The following is a 20,250-nucleotide window of genomic DNA, read 5'->3' on the forward strand; positions in this document are numbered from 1 at the left end:
CTGAAAGATAAATCTTGATACCTGGAGTCTAGATGTCACCTAGCATTTTCTTATCACAACAAGAGGCAACATGAAAATTGCACAAGTATGGATAATACAACTAGTGATCATGTATGAAAAATATCAATTGAAAAACACCAATTGATACAATTTGATAGATAAATAGATCACTAATAGCATATTACACTAAGTTCTCCTCAAGTTTTAGTGCACATATATATATATATATGAATTCAATTGATATCTGTTGAGAGTACTTATTTGCAACTTAAAGTACCATTGGCATAAAAGGAGTATCAATTGAACATAATCATGCAACATAAGAAACATGTGCACTATTTAATCAATTAAGTTCTAGACAGGAGAATTTATAAGCTATGCTACTTCAGACATTTGCAATCCAAAAGGATGTGATACATATTTACCAATTTTAGATGACGTTGGAGTAGCATATAAAAGAGAAACTCATTCTCTTATGAAATGTATAAAAGATACATTTATTCGAGCAAAGAATCTTTGATACCCATCAAAATTTGCAGTGGAAGTTATTGTCTTTGCCCGAAGATTCCTTTCTAATTTGAGACTACACACATAAGAGACTTGGAAATGAAGTTAGTCTCAAAGATTCAAATTATAGACCATTCTCCCCCTAAATGTGTGCATACAGGTGATGAATACTTGTTTAACTTATGCACTTCGACTTGTGAGGCTAGGGGATTAAGTTCTACAATTTGAACCTTGGTACAAATAAAGTATGAAAATATGAAATTGCACCAATTTAAGGAATTACTCATAATCAAACGGTATACTAATAGACATGATATGCAATATTTTAAGCCAAGATTCAAGTGCAACCTTATGATGTGACTTAAGATATTTCATATACATGCATAAACTAACTTGTAAGAGCCTAAATACACAAATGTAATACAATAGTTCATGGAATGACACACCTTTGTTCTATGCCACATGGTCTCCATTATAGTCATGAATTTCCATCTTAGCTTTTGATAGGCTTGACATTTCAAAGAGAAACTTATCCTCTTCAAACGATCAAGAGAAACTCATTTTCATTTCTATGGAACCATTCATCCTCATTTGATGTTCTCCAAGGTGTGAGACTACACAACATGAACTTGAAAGAAATCATTAGCCTCACAAGATATAGGCTAAACTCTCCCTCAATTTGTGCATGCAAGAGTACACAAAGTACACTTATGCACATTAACAATGCAAGGTTAAAGGAGATGTTTGTACTATATCTTGGTTTAACATAACATGTGAAAGGGAATTAGGCTTACACCTAGTTCCTAAATAATTTTGGTGGTTGAAATTGCCCAACACAAACATTTGGACTAACTAAGTTTGCCCGAGTGTATAGATTACACAGGTGTAAAAGGTTCACACTCAGCCAATAAAATGACCAAGTTTTGGATTCAACAAAAGAGCAAAGTGGGAACCGAAGGCCCTCTGGTCTGGGAGCACCGGACTGTCCGGTGTACACCGGACAGTGTACACCGGACAGTGTCCGGTGCGCCACCGGACAGTGTCCGGTGCACCAGAGGACTCCAACGCAAACTCGCCACCTTCGGGAATTTCCAGAGGCGACTCCGCTATAATTCACCGGACTGTCCGGTGTACACCGGACAGTGTCCGGTGCGCCAAGGAAGGCCAGCCTCAGGAACTCGCCAGCTTCGGGAAATCGCCAACGGCCAGTCCGCTAAAATTCACCGGACTGTCCGGTGTGCACCGGACTGTCCGGTGCGACTCCGGAGCAACGGCTACCTCCGCTCCAACGGCTCTCTGCCGCGCATTTAATGCGCACTCTGCGCGGGCAGAAGTCAGGCGCGCCCATACTGGCACACCGGACAACAAACAGTACCTGTCCGGTGTGCACCGGACACCCAGGCGGGCCCACAAGTCAGAAGCTTCAACGGTCGAATCCAACGGCAGTGATGACGTGGCAGGGGGCACCAGACTGTCCGGTGTGCACCGGACTGTCCGGTGCGCCATCGAGCAGACAGCCTCCACCAACGGTCAAGTTGGTGGTTGGGGGTATAAATACCCCAACCACCCCACCATTCATTGCATCCAAGTTTTCCACTTCCCAACTACTACAAGAGCTCTAGCATTCAATCCTAGACACACCAAAGAGATCAAATCCTCTCCAAATTCCACACAACGCCATAGTGATTAGAGAGAGAGTGATTTGCTTGTGTTCTTTCGAGCTCTTGCGCTTGGATTGCTTCTTTTCTTTCTCACTTGTTCTTGAGATCATAACTCCATTGTAATCAAGGCAAGAGGCACCAATTGTGTGGTGGCCCTTGCGGGGAAGTTTTGTTCCCGGCTTTGATTTGAGAAAAGAAGCTCACTCGGTCCGAGGGACCGTTTGAGAGAGGGAAGGGTTGAAAGAGACCCGGCCTTTGTGGCCTCCTCAACGGGGAGTAGGTTTGAAAGAACCGAACCTCGGTAAAACAAATCTCCGTGTCTCACTTGCTTATTCGCTTGGGATTTGTTTTTCACCCTCTCTCGCGGACTCGTTTCTTTATTACTAACGCTAACCCGGCTTGTAGTTGTGTTTATATTTGTAAATTTCAGTTTCGCCCTATTCACCCCCCCTCTAGGCGACTATCAATTGGTATCAAAGCCCGGTGCTTCATTAGAGCCTAACCGCTCGAAGTGATGTCGGGAGATCACGCCAAGAAGGAGATGGAGACCGGCGAAAAGCCCACTACAAGCTACGGGAGCACTTCATCGGAAGAGTCCCGCACCAAAAGAAGGGAGAAGAAGAAGATCTCCTCCAACAAAGGGAAGGAGAAGAAATCTTCTTCTCACCACAAAGAGAAGAAGGAAAAATCTTCTTCCCACAAGCCGCATCGAAGCGGAGACAAGCAAAAGAGAATGAGGAAGGTGGTCTACTACGAGACCGACACTTCATCAACATCGACCTCCAACTCCGATGCGCCCTCCGTAACTTCTAAACGCCAAGGGCGTAAGAAGTTTAGTAAGATCCCCCTACACTACCCTCGCATTTCTAAACATGCACCTTTACTTTCCGTCCCATTAGGCAAACCACCAACGTTTGATGGTGAAGATTATGCTAGGTGGAGTGATTTAATGCGATTTCATCTAACCTCACTCCACAAAAGTATATGGGATGTTGTTGAGTTTGGTGCACAGGTACCATCAATAGGGGATAAGGACTATGATGAGGATGAGGTGGCCCAAATCGAGCACTTCAACTCTCAAGCGACAACGATACTCCTCGCCTCTTTAAGTAGAGAGGAGTATAACAAAGTACAAGGGTTGAAGAGCGCCAAGGAGGTTTGGGATGTGCTCAAAACCGCGCACGAGGGAGATGAGCTCACCAAGATCACCAAGCGGGAAACGATCGAGGGGGAGCTCGGTCGGTTCCGGCTTCGCAAAGGGGAGGAGCCACAACACATGTACAACCGGCTCAAGACCTTGGTGAACCAAGTGCGCAACCTCGGGAGCATAAAGTGGGACGACCACGAGGTGGTTAAGGTTATTCTAAGATCTCTTATTTTCCTTAACCCCACTCAAGTTCAATTAATTCGTGGTAATCCTAGATATACTAAAATGACCCCCGAGGAAGTAATCGGGCATTTTGTAAGTTTTGAGTGCATGATCGAAGGCTCGAGAAAGATCAACGAGCTTGACGAACCCACCACATCCGAAGCTCAACCCGTCGCATTCAAGGCGACGGAGGAAAAGACAGAAGAGGCTACACCAAGTAGACAACCAATCGACGCCTCTAAGCTTGACAATGAGGAGATGGCGCTCGTCATCAAGAGCTTCCGCCAAATCCTCAAGCAAAGGAGGGGGAAAGACTACAAGTCCCGCTCCAAAAAGGTTTGCTACAAATGTGGTAAGCACGGTCATTTTATTGCTAAATGTCCTATATCAAGTGACAGTGACCGAGGCGACGACAAGAAGGGGAGAAGAAAGGAGAAGAAAAGATACTACAAGAAGAAGGGCGGCGATGCCCATGTTTGTCGGGAATGGGATTCCGACGAAAGCTCAAGCGACTCCTCCGACGACGAGGACGCCGCCAACATCGCCGTCACCAAGGGACTTCTCTTCCCCAACGTCGGCCACAAGTGCCTCATGGCAAAGGACGGCAAACGGAAGAAGGTTAAATCTAACTCCTCTACTAAATATGAATCTTCTAGTGATGATAATGCTAGTGATGAGGAGGATAGTTTGCGTTCCCTTTTTGCCAACCTTAACATAGCTCAAAAAGAAAAATTAAATGAATTAGTCAGTGCTATTCATGAAAAAGATGACCTTTTGGATTCCCAAGAGGATTGTCTAATTAAAGAAAACAAGAAACATGTTAAGGTTAAAAAGGCTTATGCTCTTGAAATTGAGAAATGTGAAAAATTGTCTAGTGAGCTAAGCACTTGCCGTGAGATGATTGACAACCTTAGGCATGAAAATGCTAGTTTAAATGCTAAGGTTGATTCACATGTTTGTAATGTTTCAATTCCCAATCCTAGAGATAATAATGATGATTTACTTGCTAGGATTGAAGAATTAAACATTTCTCTTGCTAGCCTTAGAATAGAAAATGAAAATTTAATTGCTAAGGCTAAAGATTTTGATGTTTGCAAAATTACAATTTCCGATCTTAGGGATAAAAATGATATTCTTCATGCTAAGATTGTTGAACTTAATTCTTGCAAACCCTCTACATCTATTGTTGAGCATGTATCTATTTGTACTAGATGTAGAGATGTTGATGTTAATGCTATTCATGATCATATGGCTTTAATTAAACAACAAAATGATCATATAGCAAAACTAGATGCTAAAATTGCCGAGCACAACTTAGAAAATGAAAAATTTAAATTTGCTCGTAGCATGATTTATAATGGGAGACGCCCGGGCATTAAGGATGGCATTGGCTTCCAAAGGGGAGACAATGTCAAAATTAGTGCCCCTCCTAAGAGATTGTCCAACTTTGTAAAGGGCAAAGCTCCCATGCCTCAGGATAACGAGGGTTACATTGTGTACCCTGCCGGTTATCCCGAAAGCAAAATTAGGAGAATTCACTCTAGGAAGTCTCACTCTGGCCCAAATCATGCTTTTATGTATAAGGGTGAGACATCTAGTTCTAGGCAACCAACCCGTGCTAAGTTGCCTAAGAAAACTCCTACTGCATCAAATGAACATAATCTTTCATTTAAAACTTTTGATGCATCTTATGTTTTGACTAACAAATCCGGCAAAGTAGTTGCCAAATATGTTGGGGGCAAGCACAAGGGGTCAAAGACTTGTGTTTGGGTTCCCAAAGTTCTTGTGTCTAATGCCAAAGGACCCAAAACCATTTGGGTACCTAAAGTCAAGAACTAAACTTGTTTTGTAGGTTTATGCATCCGGGGGCTCAAGTTGGATACTCGACAGCGGGTGCACAAACCACATGACAGGGGAGAAAAGGATGTTCTCCTCCTATGAGAAAAACAAAGATCCCCAACGAGCTATCACATTCGGGGATGGAAATCAAGGTTTGGTCAAAGGTCTTGGTAAAATTGCTATATCTCCTGACCATTCTATTTCCAATGTTTTTCTTGTAGATTCTCTAGATTACAACTTGCTTTCTGTTTCTCAATTATGTCAAATGGGCTACAACTGTCTTTTTACTGATATTGGTGTCACTGTCTTTAGAAGAAGTGATGATTCAATAGCATTTAAGGGAGTGTTAGAGGGTCAGCTATACTTGGTAGATTTTGATAGAGCTGAACTCGACACTTGCTTAATTGCTAAGACTAACATGGGCTGGCTTTGGCACCGCCGACTAGCTCATGTTGGGATGAAGAATCTCCACAAGCTTCTAAAGGAAGAACACATTTTAGGATTAACAAATGTTCACTTTGAGAAAGACAGGATTTGTAGCGCATGCCAAGCAGGGAAGCAAGTTGGCACTCATCATCCGCATAAGAACATAATGATGACCGACAGGCCACTGGAGCTCCTACACATGGATCTATTCGGCCCGATCGCTTACATAAGCATCGGCGGAAGTAAGTACTGTCTAGTTATTGTGGATGATTATTCTCGCTTCACTTGGGTATTCTTTTTGCAGGAAAAATCTCAAACCCAAGAGACCTTAAAGGGATTCTTGAGACGGGCTCAAAATGAGTTCGGCTTAAGGATCAAGAAAATTAGAAGCGACAACGGGACGGAGTTCAAGAACTCTCAAATTGAAGGCTTCCTTGAGGAAGAGGGCATCAAGCATGAGTTCTCTTCTCCCTACACGCCACAACAAAATGGTGTAGTGGAGAGAAAGAATAGAACTCTATTGGACATGGCAAGGACCATGCTTGATGAGTACAAGACTTCGGATCGGTTTTGGGCGGAGGCGGTCAACACCGCTTGCTACGCCATCAACCGGTTGTATCTACACCGAATCCTCAAGAAGACATCCTATGAACTCCTAACCGGTAAAAAGCCCAACATTTCATATTTTAGAGTCTTTGGTAGCAAATGCTTTATTCTTGTTAAAAGAGGTAGAAAATCTAAATTTGCTCCTAAGACTGTAGAAGGTTTTTTACTTGGTTATGACTCAAACACAAGGGCATATAGGGTCTTTAACAAGTCCACTGGACTAGTTGAAGTCTCATGTGACGTTGTGTTTGATGAGACTAACGGCTCTCAAGTAGAGCAAGTTGATCTTGATGAGATAGGTGATGAAGAGGCTCCGTGCATCGCGCTAAGGAACATGTCCATCGGGGATGTGTGTCCTAAGGAATCCGAAGAGCCTCCAAATGCACAAGATCAACCATCCTCCTCCACGCAAGCATCTCCACCAACTCAAAACGAGGAAGAAGCTCAAGTTGATGAAGAAGAAGATCAATCAAATGAGCCACCTCAAGATGACGGCATAGATCAAGGGGGAGATGCAAATGATCAAGACAAGGAGGATGAAGAGCAAAGGCCGCCACACCCAAGAGTCCACCAAGCAATCCAACGAGATCACCCCGTCGACACCATTCTCGGCGACATTCATAAGGGGGTAACTACTCGATCTCGTGTTGCTCATTTTTGTGAACATTACTCTTTTGTTTCCTCTATTGAGCCACACAGGATAGAGGAAGCTCTTCAAGATTCGGATTGGGTGGTGGCAATGCAAGAGGAGCTCAACAACTTCACTAGGAATGAGGTATGGCACTTAGTTCCACGTCCTAACCAAAATGTTGTAGGAACGAAATGGGTCTTCCGCAACAAGCAAGATGAGCATGGTGTGGTGACAAGGAACAAAGCTCGACTTGTGGCCAAGGGATACTCCCAAGTCGAAGGTTTGGATTTCGGTGAAACCTATGCACCCGTAGCTAGGCTTGAGTCAATTCGCATATTATTAGCCTATGCTACTTACCATGGCTTTAAGCTTTATCAAATGGACGTGAAAAGTGCCTTCCTCAATGGACCAATCAAGGAAGAGGTCTATGTTGAGCAACCTCCCGGCTTTGAAGACAGTGAGTATCCTAACCATGTCTATAAGCTCTCTAAGGCGCTTTATGGGCTCAAGCAAGCCCCAAGAGCATGGTATGAATGCCTTAGAGATTTCCTTATTGCTAATGGCTTCAAAGTCGGAAAGGCCGATCCTACACTCTTTACTAAAACTCTTGAAAATGACTTGTTTGTATGCCAAATTTATGTTGATGATATTATATTTGGGTCTACTAACGAGTCTACTTGTGAAGAGTTTAGTAGGATTATGACACAGAAATTCGAGATGTCTATGATGGGGGAGTTGAAGTATTTTCTAGGATTCCAAGTCAAGCAACTCCAAGAGGGCACCTTCATTAGCCAAACAAAATACACTCAAGATATTCTAAGCAAGTTTGGAATGAAGGATGCCAAGCCCATCAAGACACCCATGGGAACCAATGGGCATCTCGACCTCGACACGGGAGGTAAGTCCGTGGATCAAAAGGTATACCAGTCAATGATAGGTTCTTTACTCTATTTATGTGCATCTCGACCGGATATTATGCTTTCCGTATGCATGTGTGCAAGATTCCAAGCCGACCCTAAGGAAGCTCACCTTACGGCCGTGAAACGAATCTTGAGATATTTGGCTTATACTCCTAAGTTTGGGCTTTGGTATCCTAAGGGATCCACATTTGATTTAATTGGTTATTCGGATGCCGATTGGGCAGGGTGCAAAATCAGTAGGAAGAGCACATCGGGGACTTGCCAGTTCTTGGGAAGATCCTTGGTGTCTTGGGCTTCAAAGAAGCAAAATTCGGTCGCTCTTTCCACCGCCGAAGCCGAGTATATTGCCGCAGGCCACTGTTGCGCGCAATTGCTTTGGATGAGGCAAACCCTGCGGGACTACGGTTACAAACTAACCAAGGTCCCTTTGCTATGTGATAATGAGAGTGCAATCAAAATGGTCGACAATCCCGTCGAGCATAGCCGCACTAAGCACATAGCCATTCGGTATCACTTTTTAAGGGATCACCAACAAAAGGGAGATATCGAGATTTCTTACATTAACACTAAAGATCAATTAGCCGATATCTTTACCAAGCCTCTTGATGAACAATCCTTTAACAAACTTAGGCATGAGCTAAATATTCTTGATTCTAGGAATGTCTTTTGTTAACTTGCACTCATAACTCATTCATATACCTTTGATCATATCTCTTTTATATGCTATGACTAATGTGTTTTCAAGACTATTTCAAACCAAGTCATAGGTATATTGAAAGGACATTGGAGTCTTCGGCGAAGACAAAGGCTTCCACTCCGTAACTCATACTTCGCCATCACTCCAAGCAACTCTCTATTCTTTGGGGAGAAATGAGCATCAAACAAAAGGACCGGACTTCATCCTTGGGGGAGAAATGAGCCCAAGGCAAAAGGACCGGACTTCATCTTTGGTATAATCCTAACTCATTTATTTATGACCAAAGGGGAAGATAGCCTTAAAGGGCTCTAATGATTCCGTTTTTTGGCGATTCATGCCAAAAAGGGGGAGAAATGAGCCCAAAGCAAAAGGACCGCACCACCACCTCTTTCGAATTTCAAAAACTCAGTGTTGAATATTTTTTCAATTGATATCCTATTGTGTTCAAAAGGGGGAGAAAGTAGTATTTCAAAAATGGTATATCAAAACCCTCTTGAACACTAAGAGGAGGATCTCTTTTAGGGGGAGTTTTGTTTAGTCCAAGGAGAAGCATTTGAAACAGGGGGAGAAAATTTCAAATCTTGAAAATGCTTTGCAAAATCGTATTCATTCACCTTTGACTATTTGCAAAAGAACTTTGAAAAGGATTTACAAAAGAGTTTGCAAAAACAAAACATGTGGTGCAAGCGTGGTCCAAAATGTTATATAGAAAGAAACAATCCATGCATATCTTGTAAGTACTTATATTGGCTCAATTCCAAGCAACCTTTACACTTACATTATGCAAACTAGTTCAATTATGCACTTCTATATTTGCTTTGGTTTGTGTTGGCATCAATCACCAAAAAGGGGGAGATTGAAAGGGAATTAGGCTTACACCTAGTTCCTAAATAATTTTGGTGGTTGAAATTGCCCAACACAAACATTTGGACTAACTAAGTTTGCCCGAGTGTATAGATTACACAGGTGTAAAAGGTTCACACTCAGCCAATAAAATGACCAAGTTTTGGATTCAACAAAAGAGCAAAGTGGGAACCGAAGGCCCTCTGGTCTGGGAGCACCGGACAGTGTCCGGTGCACCAGAGGACTCCAACGCAAACTCGCCACCTTCGGGAATTTCCAGAGGCGACTCCGCTATAATTCACCGGACTGTCCGGTGTACACCGGACAGTGTCCGGTGCGCCAAGGAAGGTCAGCCTCAGGAACTCGCCAGCTTCGGGAAATCGCCAACGGCCAGTCCGCTAAAATTCACCGGACTGTCCGGTGTGCACCGGACTGTCCGGTGCGACTCCGGAGCAACGGCTACCTCCGCTCCAACGGCTCTCTGCCGCGCATTTAATGCGCACTCTGCGCGGGCAGAAGTCAGGCGCGCCCATACTGGCACACCGGACAACAAACAGTACCTGTCCGGTGTGCACCGGACACCCAGGCGGGCCCACAAGTCAGAAGCTTCAACGGTCGAATCCAACGGCAGTGATGACGTGGCAGGGGGCACCGGACTGTCCGGTGTGCACCGGACTGTCCGGTGCGCCATCGAGCAGACAGCCTCCACCAACGGTCAAGTTGGTGGTTGGGGGTATAAATACCCCAACCACCCCACCATTCATTGCATCCAAGTTTTCCACTTCCCAACTACTACAAGAGCTCTAGCATTCAATCCTAGACACACCAAAGAGATCAAATCCTCTCCAAATTCCACACAACGCCATAGTGATTAGAGAGAGAGTGATTTGCTTGTGTTCTTTCGAGCTCTTGCGCTTGGATTGCTTCTTTTCTTTCTCACTTGTTCTTGAGATCATAACTCCATTGTAATCAAGGCAAGAGGCACCAATTGTGTGGTGGCCCTTGCGGGGAAGTTTTGTTCCCGGCTTTGATTTGAGAAAAGAAGCTCACTCGTCCGAGGGACCGTTTGAGAGAGGGAAGGGTTGAAAGAGACCCGGCCTTTGTGGCCTCCTCAACGGGGAGTAGGTTTGAAAGAACCGAACCTCGGTAAAACAAATCTCCGTGTCTCACTTGCTTATTCGCTTGGGATTTGTTTTTCACCCTCTCTCGCGGACTCGTTTCTTTATTACTAACGCTAACCCGGCTTGTAGTTGTGTTTATATTTGTAAATTTCAGTTTCGCCCTATTCACCCCCCCTCTAGGCGACTATCAACATGCTTTACATAGATGATGAAGATTAAACCAATTGAAAGTTTAAGAACTTAAAGTATATCAATTGAAATTCTGAAGGGTAAAGCATGCTAATATGAACCTCAAACCTCATAATGAAGGATATCATATAAATATGTCACTACATCTTCATTATTAGGTTGACAAAAAGTGTAACTCCCTTCTTGAATCACTGTGATTTCTTTTCTCTTTATGATTTCATCCAACCAGGTGATCTTGAACTTCATTGATCTTGGCTTGGTTCAATCATACTTGATATGAGACCCATTGAAACTCAATGATTGAAACAACCAAGACTCTTATATCCGTGGATTTTGAATCCATCTTGAAAACACTTGGAAGGACCTTATTGAAACACTTAGAAAAGAGAGCATTAGAAACACAAGAGAGGGTTTCACAAATGATGATCCTTATATGTGGATCGCAAATGAATCATCATTCTTAGAACCCAAAAGGATAGATTAAATTCCTTTAAATTAGTGCATACATATAGTTGATGTCAAAGTTTTATGCATCATTGAACATTTTATATTGCAAGGAATTTAACCTATACTATGGTACATCCCACTAAGGATAGAAAACTAAAACAACTGAAGGAGAGGAAGTTTTCATACCTTGGCCTCTTATCAACTTCATCTTACTTTAGTTGAATAGTATCCTTTAAGCTTGTGATTTATCCAATGTAAAACAAGCACCATCTCTTAACATAGATTTTCTATGGATAAACTCAACATAAGAGATGGCATTAGTAGCACAAGCACTAGTTTCTTATTTAGCAACCCTTTATATGTGCGAGTTGCTAAAATAGAGAAACCTCATAATATGGACTAAATTTCCTTGAACCCTCATGCACAATATATTTTGAATGACATGGATAATATGCATGGTTATTCAATGAAGTTTAAAGGGTTGACTTAATCCATGTTATGGTGAGTGTCTAATAAAGAAGAATCAAATCCAAATTAACTAGATAGAGAATACGTCACATAATTTTGGATTGTTCACCATATGATAATATTCATTCAACTTCCAATTAGACCTTTATTTCATAATCAACAACTGATGTATATCCTCAAGTGCTTCTTTTTCCTTAGTGGCTACACAAGTCACAAAAAGATAAGATTTGAAAATAATATGCACTTGAGATTCAGTTGTTACCACCCTTGCTACTATCTCCAAAGATGATTTATACATTCATTATCGAGCACCCAACTTGATCCATTGAAGGAGTGATCCTGCAAAACAAGTTTAAGCCTCATATCTTGGTACCCAATTTGAATTGGGTCCTTTGAGATTAGTAGTAAGAGCCTTGAGTACCCACACAATCTTTATTGTGGCCTTTCTCTTTGTGTAGGCACCCACATATACTTGACAACCATCTTACATGGTTTCAAGTCAATATTTAATCACGTAGATAAAAACTAGAGTTAAGAGTAGGAGCCTTTTCTCCTTTTATTAATACATCATTGTGTTGCCTTCTTGATGATGAACCTACCTTGACTTTGGGTGCACCTAGCTTATCAAGGTTAGTCGTACAAGCATTCATATCATAAAGACAAGTTATGCATGGAATTTACAACATAGTGATCCAATCCTAGTGAAGCATATGGATACCGATTGAAGTAGATTCCTGAGATATCAATTTGTAGGTTTCCAAAGTTTAGAGAGTATGGATCACTAATTGTACCTTTTACAGTTTAAAATCATATCCATGTTAGTGCATATGTATGTGATGAATATCAACAAAAAGAATTCTTATGCACTTTTAGATTTAACGATAAGGAAATTTTAAACTGCATCAAGAGTAGCTATTTAGAAAACAAAGATTACAATCCATATGAATGAGATACAAATTTACCATTTTGGATTGTCTTAGTATAACTTACTCAAGGGAAACTTATTCTCTACGACACAAGATATATAATGTTCTCTCACTAGATATGTGCATCAAGTATTTGAATGACTTGCCACATGCACTTTTAATTCAGTTAAGAGTCTTATGAGGAGTAAATTACATATCATGGTCAAAGCATGACAAATTTGCAATGAATTAACTTATGCCTAAGAATACTTACCACCACATAGAATGTACCTTTTGTTATACCAATTTGACAGATCTTACTATCTGTGGTGGTGTCACCTTAGTATTCTTCTTTTCATCATTTGTGGAGACTTCCTTCTTTGTTTTCTCTTTTCCTTTTAAAACTAGTTGATAAAACACTTTGAAAAGAGACATTAGTAGTACAAGGAAGTATTTAATGAATGATGATATCTATATATGAATGGCAAACAAATCATCATTTATGAGGCATAAAGACATAAATTAAATTCCTTTTAAATTAATGCACATGGATGAGTGAATTAATAATATGCACCACTTTACAAATTTAAGCCAAAAGGAATTTAACCTTCATATTGGCATTTCTTTCCATAAAATAGATTATTACCAATTGAAAGAATGCCACTTGAAAGGAACTATTATTGGTCACATACCAAATGAAACAGTAAGAGTCTGCAAAAATAAAGCTGAAAAGGTACTGCGGAAAAAGTGAAAAAGCAATTGACGCGTTCTGAAAAGGTGACCTGACGCGACAAAAAAAAGACTGAAAAAGTGCTGCAAAAGTTGAATGAAAAAGTGCTGCAAAAGTTACTGAAAAGGTGCTGCAAAAGTTGCTGAAAAGGTGCTGCAAAAGTTGCTGAAAAGGTGTTGTTGCAGACTGAAAAAGGCGTCTGAAAAAGGGCTGACGCAGTCTGAAAAAATGGTCAGACTGGCCGGTCAAACTGTGCCAGACCGGTTCAACCGGTCCTGGACACCAGTTCAACCGGTTTCAGCCAGGGGTTTCCTGGTGAATACCAGCCGAACTGAAGTTCAACTCAGAAGTTCAGCTGGTCTCCCCAGCTGAGCTAGAAAGTTCAGCTGGTCAGACCAGTTGAGCTTGGAATGAAAATTTTAAAATAATTTTCCACAATAAACCTCATTTCAAATTTTAAAATGTACGCATAGATTGAATGGCACACTCTATTTTAGAAACACATTCTCATGTTGTGAAACTACATAAATCACTCAGATAAGAACATTAGTCTCACAACTTTAGTCATATAGAGAATTCCCCTTTTGATAAGTGCTTTAAGAATTTGAATTTCTTACTTAGCACTCTATTCATTTAAGAACATGGGATAATACTCTTTATGTCTAGGTCATGGCAATAATATGATGATTAACTTGAAATATGCCACAAGATACATACAATCAATTTAAAGCATGTAGATTGTCACAATATAAAAATATGAACTTGCAATCTACCATATAATTAGATCCTTTCCAAAGCAAGGTAAAACCTTTTAAGTTCATTCTCAAGTGCTTCATTTTTCTTATGTGGATTTAAAAGACACAAAGGAATATACCAATTAAAAGCAATGTGCACTTAAGAATTAATTGTTACCATCCTTTGGATATCACTTGGTTGTAGGCCTTTTGCTTGATTCCCACAAAGATTAATCCTTATTCCCTACAACACGAGTTCTTGCTAGAGATGAATATGAAGTTAGTGATATAACAACACAATTCATCTTTGGGTCAATCTTAAAGGATAGACAATGTAAGATTGATAGCTTGAGGTAAGAATTGAGTTAAACCGCTCAAGCACCCCAAAGCTTCATATCATCTCTGGGTACCTACAAAACTTATTAAGTACATTTTGGTACCCATCTCATGATAGGTCCATCAAGGTTAGCCAATAAGGACTTAGGCACCCAAATAGCCTTGGTCCTAGAATGTGGTGAACTCATCACCTTTCTAGCACAAGAGTCAAATTTGGGTCTCCTAAGCATATTTGAATGTATTGACAAGTTAGGCTTAGGAGTTTTACCCTTTGGACAAACCTTGAATAGATGACCTTTTTCACGGCAATTGTAGCAAATGCGATGCTTGTCCTTGCAATGCTTTTGCCTTTTGCTTTCATCCTTTTTGATGGTCATCTTTCTTGATCGTGCAAGGTCTTGATTCTTCATGTGGGGGCATGAATCAATTTCATGGCCCTTCTCCTTGCATCCATAGCATCTCCTATCGCTTCTCTTTGATCTTTCTTTGTTGAAGCACATAGGTACATTGTTATAGCAAATCATATGAGCATTAATTTTCTCACCATGGATTTTGCTCATGTCCTTCTTGGAAAGCTTGGTATTCTTTTGAAGGGGTTTTGTGCATGCTACGGTTGTCCCCTTCTCAAGCTTTTTCACCACATTATCATGGTTATCTTGAGAAGGTTGAGCATGACACTTTCCCTTCAAACGAGTTAAGCTCCTTCTTAGCATTCCAACTTCTTCCTTGAGCTCTTTATTTTCTTGTGTGATAGAAATATCACTAATTCCTGAAATGTCTAGCTCAATGGAAGATTGGCTTTCTTGAGAGCAACATTTGTTAGCACATGGTAATATAGTTTCAATTTCAACACATGTGCACATGTGAGGTTGGTATGATTTCAAATTAGTTAACACAACCTCATGAGCCATTTCTAACATGATATGTGAATCCATAAATTTATTATGAGAGCACACAAGCATATCATGTTTTTCTTGCAAAGCTAGATTTTCAATATTTAGCCTTTCTATCGTGTTCTTGAACATAGCATTTTTATTTTCTAATTGAGCAATATATGATGAATGTTTAACAACTTTAATTTGCTCAATTGAAATGTCTTCATACCTTTGGACCAAATCATCATGAGAGCACTTTAGCTTCTCATGCTCTTTGGTCAACTTCTCTAAGTCTTCAATTTTTCTGATGAGGAAGTCTTCTTGCTTATGAAGCATTTCTTTTTGTTCTTCCACTCTTTTCATGAGTTTAAGCAAGCTCATCCGATGTTTCTTGCTTAGCTGAGCGAAGAATTGTTGAAGATCATCCTCATCTTCACTATCACTTTCTTGCTCCTCCTCATCCTCACTTTCGCTTTCACTGTCACTCCCATTAGCAATAAAGCACATATGAGAAGTGGATTTGAAAGATGAACCTTGTGAAGAGGTGGATTCGTCGTTTGGTCTCCATCGATCATTTTCTTCTTCTTCAATCTTGTTCTTCGCCTCATCTTCCTTCATTTTGAGGAACATCCTTTCGGCGATTTTCATGGCAAGATCTATTGCCCTAGGATCAACATCTGCACCAAAAGATAAAGTCGAGGCAACCTCAACTTTTTCAAGCTTAGAAGCACTTTCGTTTCTTAGTCCCCCCGACATGATCTTTCCTCACGCGGTTAAGCGTTAGAACGAGGATTAGGCTCTGATACCAATTGAAAGTTGCCTAGAGGGGGGGTGAATAGGCAAGTTAAAACTTTTTCAACAAAAACTAGAAGCAAACTGGGTAAAACTGAATTGATCTCGAAATTCACCCAGTTAACTTTGGAAATGAGATATTCTAAATGATCCACAGGGTTCAAAGTAGTAGATCAGAGAAGGGCACTTCTCAAAATCCACACACCAAAAAGATATAAACAATCTTCCACGGAATGGTGAGAGAACGAACAACACAAACAAACACAATGAGCAAGAACACAAGAGACACAAGATTTATCTCGAGGTTCGGTCACACCACAAAAGGTGCCCTACTTCCTCGTTGAGGCGCCCACAAAGAGCCGAGTCTCTTTCAACCCTAATCCTCCCTTTGCCGACCACAAAGGTCAAGCCCACACAATAATCTTTGCTCAAACGAGCGAGTAATACAAACTTTCTTGTGGTCTTCCACAAGATTTGGAGACTCACAAGAGACACCTAGTCGTCTAGGAGCTAGAAGCTCCAAGAGTTATGAATCCACAAAGAACTCGATGTAGTACCAAAGCTCGAATGAAGAAGAAGAGCAAGAGAGATTTAGAGATGAAGCACAAAACCGCAGCTCTCAAGCTCACTCAAAGATTTCTCTCCAAAGATTTGAAATGGGAGAGGCAAGAGATGTGTGTGAGAGAGAGGGAGGTGTTTCTTGGGTTAGAAATGGAGTTCAAATCATGCTCCCTGCTTTGGGGAGAGAGGTAGGAGGTAGTATATATAGGTGGAGCTCAAAACTAGCCGTTGGGCAGATTTTTCTGTTTGAGGGCGGTTGAACCTCCCCCTAGGGCGGTTGAACCTCCCCTGGCAGGCCTGGCAGCCTGTCTGCCAGTCTGACTGGCAGACTGACGCGCAGACTGACCGCAGACTGGTCAAAGTTGACCAAAACCGGTTGAACCGCCCAGGGGGGGGCGGTTGAACCGCCCCTGACAGCTCCTGCCGACCTGTTTGCCAGTCTGACTGGCAGACTGCAGATCAGAGGTCAGAGGGGTCAGAGACCAGCTGAACTGCCCCTCAGGACCAGTTCAACTGGTCTTGACCAGAGAGTTTAGGAGAGAAAACCCCAACTCAACTGCCCGGAGGCAAGTTCAGCTGGTGTATGGTCAAAGAGGTTCACAGCTGAAGTTGAGTTCAGCTGAAGTTGAGAAAGCTCAACTCAGCTGAAGTTCAGCTCAGCTGAAAAGCTCAGCTGCAGCTGAAGAAGCTCAACTCAGCTGAAGTCAAGTTCAGCTGGAAAGCTCAGCTGCAGTTGAAGAAGTTCAGCTGCTTTTCAGCAAGAACACTCTAGGTTTCTCAACCCTAACCACGGTCAACCATAGATTGTAAAAGAGATTTTTGCTTTTCAAAAATAGCTTTTGAATAGAGAGGTTTGAGCTTTTGGCAAACACCAACCTTCTTTTTGGATCCCCCTTTATAGTACGACGATTCCTATACTCAAGTTAAATAAAATATAATGAAGTAAACTCCTTGAGTCATTGGTGTCTCATGTGTGATTTCTCCATGGCATTGCTTCATAAGGATCACAAACATCTTTGTCTCACCTTTTGAAGCAAACTCAAATCAAACCCTGTGACTTGTACCATATCACCTTATATGAGTTCAAATCATGGCTTCAAGTCACCTTACTGATGCATCAACATGTTATAACTCTTCATAGCTGATTAGTTCATCGACTTAGTGCAAGTACTCTCTTCTTCACCTTAGCCATGGTACCTCGGTCTACAAGCCGTCGCTTGGCCTTCACCTTCGCTTAGTTCCTCGAAGCCCTTTCCTTGCTATCTTCACCCTATCAAGCCATTCTTGAGTCACATCATTTTGAGCATCCATTGAGAGAATCATTTCTTTAATATTGTGAACCTTGCTTGAATGTCTTCTAGATATAACTGTCAAGATCAATCAAGCTCTAGTTTGATTCTCATAGAAGCATATATGGACTGACAGTAATATGGTCAAGCCAATTCACGATTCCTCATATCTTATTCTCTTTGGCTTGACCTATCCTCTTAATCACTTCATCCTCTATTCTGGTCATATGTATGTAGTGATTTCTCAGGTCTTGTCCATATATTCAAACCAATATAGAGATCATATTATATCCATTTGCATTGTCTCATTGGTTATATAACCTCGTGTTGAACCTTTGTTCACTGATCATTATACACTATTCAAGTATGTTCATCATACTGAATTTCCTGTTCAACACTTAGCAAACTCGTTAGACCTTTAAATGTGTTGTTATCCAAATCACCAAAACTCACAAAAGGGATGAATGCACTTTCATGCTCTCTGGTTGAAGCTGGAGTCGATCTGTATGTCAAAGGATCTGACCAGCAAGATGTATGTCAAAATGAAGTTGTTCTCCCACAAGTTGCAGGAAGGAGGCTCCGTTCTGACGCACATATCGGTGTTTAAGGAGATCGTGGCAGATCTGACGTCTATGGTGGTAAAGTTTGATGATGAAGACCTAGCTCTTCTTCTCCTGTGTTCCCTCCCTGCATCGTTTAGCAATTTTTGAGATACCATCCTATACATTTATGATACTCTAACCGTGGCTGAAGTGTATGAAGCTTTGACTGCGAAAGAAAAGATGAGACAGATGGTTAACTTGGAAGATGCTGCTGGCTCGAGTGGAGAAGCTTTGTATGTCTGTGGCCGCACTGAGCAGAAAAAGTCCAACTTAGGTGGCAAAGGAAAGGGAAAGAACCAGAGGGGTCGCTCCAAGTCAAGGGGCCCATCCGATGAATTATTTTGCAAATACTGCAAGAAGACGAACCATGTAATTGAGAACTGTTACAAACTGCAGAACAAGGAGAAGAGGAACAAGGAGAAGGGTAAGACCGGAGGTACTGTCTCTGTTGCATCCGAAAATAATTCTGATAATGGTGATGTTCTTATTGCCTCTGCTGGTTGTGCTGCTGATGATGCCCAATGGATCCTCGATTCTGCTTGCTCGTATCATGTTTGCACTAAAAATCTCTGTTCAGTACCTATGAAGCTGTGCAGAACGGAGGCACTCTTCGGATGGGTGATAATTCCCCTTGCACTGTTGTTGGCATGGGCACCGTGCAAATCAAGATGTTCGATGGGATTGTACGCACATTGACTGAAGTGCGGCATGTTCCATCCATGTCCAGGAACCTCATCTCTCTGAATACTCTGGACACAAAAGGTTACAAGTATACCGCCGGTGACGGTGTCATAAAGGTAACAAAAGGCTCTCTTGTGGTTATTAAAGGTGATTTGAAAGCTGAAAACTTATATGTGCTTCGAGGTAGTTCTGGCTCTGCTAATGCTGTTGTTGCTTCTGATTCTGAGACTACTAAAATTTGGCATATGCGCCTTGGCTATATGAGTGCACCTGGTTTGGCAGAATTGAGCAAGAGAGGCCTTCTTGATGGTTGCCATGCTGATACCCTTGATTTCTGTGAGCACTGTGTTTTTGGTAAGCATAAAAGGGTAAAGTTCAGTTCTGCTGTTCATAATACCGAAAATATTCTTGATTATGTTCATGCTGATTTGTGGGGGCCGTCACGTATACCTTCTCATGGTTGTGCTCGTTACATGTTGACTATCATTGATGATAATTCACGCAGAGTTTGGCCTTATTTTCTTAAGAAAAAATCAGATGCCTTTGAGTCTTTCAAGGTTTGGAAGACTATGGTTGAGAAGCAGACTGAGAGGAGCTGAAAGTTCTGAGAACTGGCAATGGTATGGAGTTTCTTTCTAGTGATTTTAACTCTTTTTGCAGGAAGGAGGGCATTGTGAGGCACCACACTATACCATATACGCCTCAGCAGAACGGTGTGGCAGAGCATATGAACAGAACAATAATCTCCAAGGCTCGGTGTATGTTGTCCAACTCAGGTTTGAGCCGAAAGTTTTGGGCTGAGGCCGCTTCCACTGCTTGTCATTTGATCAATTGTTCACCATCCACTGCTATCGATAAGAAAACTCCAATTGAGGTTTGGTCTGGTTCCCCCTATGATTATTCTCAGTTGAGAGTGTTTGGTTGTACTTCATATGCACATGTTGATAATGGTAAACTTGAGCCTAGAGCAATTAAGTGTGTTTTCTTGGGTTATGGATCTGGTGTTAAAGCATATAAATTG

This window comes from Zea mays, chromosome 3 (assembly GCF_902167145.1).
Source record: "Zea mays cultivar B73 chromosome 3, Zm-B73-REFERENCE-NAM-5.0, whole genome shotgun sequence".
Lineage (NCBI taxonomy): Eukaryota > Viridiplantae > Streptophyta > Magnoliopsida > Poales > Poaceae > Zea > Zea mays.